Below are 6,241 nucleotides of genomic sequence, written 5' to 3' on the forward strand. Positions count from 1 at the left end.
AAAACCCCCAGCAGGTCTGGACCTAACAACCTCCAGAAGGAAATGTAAAATTCCCTGGGAAGTCCGTCCCCACCAGGGGTCATACAGTTGGCCATCCCCTTCAGTGCATCGGTCAACTCCGAGAGTTCAAGTGGGACTCTCGAAATCCAAAAAAAGGTCATGAGGGACTCTGGAGGTTAACGAGTCTAGAAAGGAGACTGGAGATCCTCCTCTACCGGCTCCTCGCTAAACAATCGGAATAAAAGGACCGATAAACAGAGGCAATTTCTGCCGAAGTCTCGACAACAACGTCGTCGGCAACGCGGACAGAAGAAATAACTTTTTTCTGGCTTGCTCGGACTCCAGCCGAAAGAAAAACTTGGATGGCTTCTCCGCATCATTGAGGACACGGACACGAGAACGTATTCGAGCCCCCTCAGCTTCAAAGTCATCCAATGTCTCCAATCTCCATTTCAAAGAGTCATACTGGGCTAGAAGCGCGGGGTTAGAATCCCCACTATTCAAATCAAGAAGAACAGATTTAAGAGAAGACATTAAGTCCTCCCTTTTCTTCCGTCGTTTCCTGGCTAAGCGGCTAGAAAAGCTGACAACATTTGCTTGGAACGCAATTTGACGTCCTTACCACCAGAGGAGTTCATTATCAAACCCCTCCTTGAGCGAAACGCCAACCTAAATAAGCTGTGCGTAAACTCTTCTCTAAAAACGGCATCAGAAAGGATGGAGACGTTACACTTCAGTAACCGCTCCGATGCCGGGAGAAGAGGGGAAGGTAAATTTCAAAGTAATAGCATCATGATCAGACAAATAACAGGGCGAGTGCGAACAAGACTCCACATCCGCAGGACGGGACACGTAAAAAAACGGTCCAGCCTACTGGAGGCGGAGTTCGCCGCATTTCGCCAGGTAAAAGAATGAACATTAGGAAAACGATCTCTCCAACAGTTTTTAGGGAAAGGTGACAAAAAGCTGCCGCAACTCCGCGGCTCCCAAACCACACGAAGTAGCAGCAGAACCGCGACGGTCCAAATGGATGTCCAAAACACAATTAAAATCGCCACACAAAATAATTGGATGATTGCCTCTCAAATGAGAGGCCAGATTAGAAAGAAAAAAGACGACGGGCTCCAGGTCCGTGGGAGCGTAAACTACACAGAGATTAACACTACCCCCGTGACCCTGGAGGGTACCGCTAATAATACGACCCTCAGTATCCACTGAAGAATCGAAAAAACGTAAAGGACTACGCCTAGGAATAAGAATTACAGTACCAGAGGAGAAAGATGTGCCAAAACTGGCAAAACATCTCTCCCCTCCATTCTGCACTCCATAAAGCCAAATCTGCAGGGTGATATGACATTCCTGCAGGCAGGATATGTCATAATGATGACAAAACTGAAAAATGCGTTTTCTTTTCAGGGAATCACGCATTCCATTAACATTCAATGAAATAATGGAAATCATTGAAAAAAATACAAGAAAGGAAAAGAAACAGACTGATGAAGGCGTCATTTTGCCTAGAAAAAAATACTCAATACTCAAATAGGACCTAAGGTCCGCCGATCCGGCATCCAAAACGAAATGTGCATGTTCCTGGATCAGGTGGCTAAACCAGTCATAAGAAGACCGGGTGGTCTTGTCACAGCGGGGACACTTGAATTCCACAGGGGACTTATCCTGATGGACTGTCACCTGTGGCTATTAAGCTCAGACCAAGCCTGGAAAACCTCCTTGCAAGCAGGAACGCTGCAAGGGATCAAATTTTCTTGGATCCCAGGAAGCTTAAGACTTTTAAGTTTAAGTCTGGCTTTCCTTACTACGGCAACGGTAGGTCCTTTAAGAACCTCTGTGGGGCATCAGGGGTCTCGCTACATGTTTCCATGCCCTCAGAGCCGAGCCGGAAAGTTCTTCTCGGAAGCAATGCGGAGCACGGGCGTCAGTGAAGGAGGAGAACTTTTTTTGTGTTGTACTTCCTCATCCGAAGATGAGGAAGAAATTACACGCCTCTTTCTGTTACTGGTCTTTTCCTGCTGGAACCAGCAGGAACCTTTGGGATTTTCGCTGGCGTTCCAGCAGAAAAGTGTTGCACTCAGGCTCACTGCAAACAATTTGCGGCGGGCCGTTAACATTAGTGCAATCAGCACAAGAAAGAACAGTGATTTTCCTGTGACCGATGGGGCAGTCACAGGAAATACATAAAGCATCAACCCCGTAGGGTCCAACCTGCGTATTGCAGGAACTACACCGCACCTTCGGACGGCTAGACAAGCTGTCCTCCGGCGCGGTGCTGTTAAGCTTAGTGGGTGGGGTCTCCCCTACGGTTGACGAGCTAGATGGAGATGCATCAGAGGCAGCAGCCTGGGACTCAGGCTCGGCAGGAGTCGACGAAGTCGTCTCCTCCCGCACCACCTGAGCCCAGGTGCGTTTAGGAACTACTTGTTTTGCAAAGGAGTTAGGGCACATCTTAAAGTTGTGCCCCTCCTCCCCGCAAACAGTACAGACAACTCGGTTGGGGCACGAGGAAGCCACGTGCCCCACACCAAGGCACTTATAGCACTTTTCCTGCTTACAGGAATTAGCAAAAATGGCCCTGCTGGCCACACTTTGCACAAGTCCTGGGCTGTCCAATGTAGGACACCCAGGCATTTCTATTACCAATCCGCATAACGGACGGTATGTTTTTCTTGATCCTCATACGGTACTGCCTAGTACCGTTGAAGATCGTAGGCTCTCCAGCGTGGGTACAAAACCGACCCTGGAGAACCTCGCCATAGGCACTCAGCAAACGACGAACAATATTGTCGTCGATGCTAAGACAAACATAGTGCATCGTCACAATGGCAATGCCATCAAAAGCAATCACCTGACATCCGGGGATGGATGTCAGGGACGGTTGATACGTCTTCGCCAGTTCTGGCGTCTTGAACACAACATCGAATCGATGCCCTGGCAAAGGCTGGACAGCCGACAGGTGGTCCTTGGCCACAATTCCCAACTTACTAAATTCCGAAAAAACTAGTTTCGGCGTAACTTCGCCGCCGAACCGCAGCTCGACGGCGCACTCTTTATATCGGAGAGATGGCATCTTGCTATCTCCGACAAGGAAACAAAAACGAAGGAAAACAAATGCACAGGCCGGTAAATACTCCTGGTAAAACACCGACCAGTTACCAAAATGATTACTGCAGGATGCAACTGCCACCCTGCAGCAAAAAGAAAAAAGGGACGGTCAGCAAATTGCTGATCAGTGAGGTATTTAAATATACAAGTGCAAAATGCACAGAGCCATATATACAAAATGGCGTAAAAGGCAAGGCTTTTTGCCTTACGCTTAGACAAAAACAACAGAACACAAAATCCCGTAGAGTTACGCACACGAATGCTGTTACGCAACACCACGGGTAACTGAATCAGAAGAAAGGAAAGGCCGTGCACTGCCCGGCGTGAACAAAAGAAGAGCTGAACAAAGGAATACACTGGCTAATACTGTACTGTGTGTTCAGCCAGCTACAAAAACCCACCCCCAAAACCCTCAAAAATACACCCAAAATCCAACAAATTTCAAACGAAAAGTAGACAGACTTCGTCTATGAAATAACCAAAACCCCTGGTAAAGGGGCCTTACACTCAAGGCTAAGTGCAATGCCGAGTCTGGACCACCTTCTGAAAACACGGAGACTTAGACCAAAGTGCAATGATCTTAGCCAAAAGGCCGAGAAGCGATAACGATTAATATTAAAACAATAGCGCGGAAAGGGATTATTCGTCTTGAAATACTGTTTGCTATTGTTCTTCTTATTATTTATTTTTGCCTTTTTTTGTTTCCTGGTGTGAAAACAAAAAGAAGACTCCTGCGCGTCCACCGCAACTCAACGAAACCCGGGGAGAGAGAGATGAGCAAGAAATCTCCGGCTTTCTCAGATTAACAGAGACATATACATTCTTAAAATATTTCTATCATGCATTTTCATACACCTCGATCATATTTCACCAAAAATCTTGTTGAAAAAATTAATCCAGACAAAAAATGGGATCAATGCATCAGTGAGCGAGAGCGTCGGCACTAAATGCCGTACGTACGATGTACCGGGACAAGCATATCAATAGATGGCGCCCTTCAACACTCCCGGTCATCGCGCCTCGGCGTTTCCCATCTGGGTATTTCTCAGGCCCTGCCAATGGGTCCCACATTAGGGGCGGGGAAATACTTCAGTTTGTCAGTAAGCTCCGTGGCCGAGTGGTTAGAGAGCACATGTAGAAAGTAATAGATCGTGGGTTCGAGTCCCAGCCTGCCGCTTTCCTTTAATTGCTTGGTTATTGTTTTTTGTTTTGTTATTTTTTCACTTACTTATTTCCCCTTTTTGTAATAATTACTATTTTATTTCATTGATTTATTGTTTATTTCGTCATGAAGTTATAAGAAGAAAATTCGAAAGAAAAGAAAACATTCGTCATACCGTTTGCATTTGCGCTTATAATACTTATGTATCAATATCAATGCGGTCCCGCGGGGAGTTAATTGAAGAGAGAAAGAAAGAAAAGAAACAAACGGGAATCAAATGTCAACGCACCATTATTTGTCCATTTTTGTAACCTTTGGTGAATAAGTCATTCACATTCTACATGAGGCAACATTTAAGACAATACATATACATACATGTATGGCTAATGTACTCAGCCGGCCGGCCGGTCACATACGTTAAAGGACACAGTGGGAATTCTATCTGGAACAGTGTTCTATTGTTTATAAAAAAAATAGAGAAATTGATTTCGGCTATGAGTGAAGGTAGAGGTGGAGTTAGACAGGCAGCGACAAATCTCTTTTTTGAAGGTTGTGGTGGCTCTGAAAAGAGCCTTTTGGGTTTGTGGATGCAAAGTAAGTTCTTTTCTTTACTTTGACACTTTGGCGGTCTTCTTGGGCAGAAGAACTTGCTGGATGTTGGGAAGGACACCACCCTGCGCGATGGTAACTCCGCTCATCAACTTGTTCAACTCCTCGTCGTTGCGTATAGCAAGCTGCAGATGGCGGGGATTAATTCTCGTCTTCTTGTTGTCTCGTGCAGCGTTTCCGGCCAGTTCCAAGATCTCCGCGGTAAGGTACTCCATCACTGCCGCAAGGTAGACCGGTGCACCGGCACCGACACGCTGGGCGTAGTTGCCCTTACGCAGAAATCTGTGAACACGACCCACGGGGAACTGGAGTCCCGCCCTGGAGGACCTGCTCTTGGCCTTGCTTCTTGCTTTGCCGCTCTTTCCTCGCCCAGTCATCTTGACAGTATAGTGACAGAAGATGAATGTACTCTGCAGTAAAGGTGGTGTGTGAATGAACCCACTTGGAAAACACGACACTAGTTATAGCGTTCTGGTGGATTGGCTGAAGCGTGCCAAGTAGCCAATCACGCGACACGGGCGTGCCCGTCGCACGGTTGGGTGCACCGCATCCATTTTGGACGCGGGGGACGAGGGAACAAAAAATTACAACTGTGTCATCGTCGTTCAAAGTAATGGAATCACTAGATAAAACACAGAAACATGCAACATTCTTACCTCCATTTTAAGACGTTTTATTGTTATTCCGCCGAAGAAGTCCCATGATCTTTCGACCAGCCTCCGCACAATGGCAGTGATTCGTTGCTCTCACGCGGCGGTTAAAACTGGCCTCGGTTTCTTGCTAGATATTTGTAACATCCCACAGACGAAATCCTAATTTATTTTTTAATAGTAACCCACTCAACAAAATGCAAGCACTCGTCCGGAGATTGAAAGAAATGACCAATTGACAAAGGCTGTGGCATAAATTAAATTATGTGTTTACGACGACGACAAGACTCAGGGATTAACTTTAATCGCATTACCTCCCCTCGCCTCACGAAGGGTAAAAGAATATTAAAAAAAAAAAAGAGAGAGAGTGAAAGGGACACAACAGAATAAAAAAAAGGTTAGTTGTAAAACCTAAGAAATGGGCTGATCGGGCGAACTGAGCTGACTGGCAAATCTCTTTTTGGAAACTGTGTTGGCTCTGAAAAGAGCCGTTTGGTTTTGAAGCCTTCAAAATTTCTATTTTGAAGTCGTGTACTTGGTGACGGCCTTGGTGCCTTCGCTGACTGCATGCTTAGCAAGCTCCCCGGGAAGAAGTAGGCGTACTGCTGTCTGCACTTCACGGCTTGTGATGGTGGACTTCTTGTTGTAGAGAGCGAGGCGAGAAGATTCGCTGGCGATGCGCTCAAACACGTCGTTGACAAAG

Source organism: Patiria miniata, unplaced genomic scaffold (genome assembly GCF_015706575.1).
Source record: "Patiria miniata isolate m_02_andy unplaced genomic scaffold, ASM1570657v1 HiC_scaffold_25, whole genome shotgun sequence".
Lineage (NCBI taxonomy): Eukaryota > Metazoa > Echinodermata > Asteroidea > Valvatida > Asterinidae > Patiria > Patiria miniata.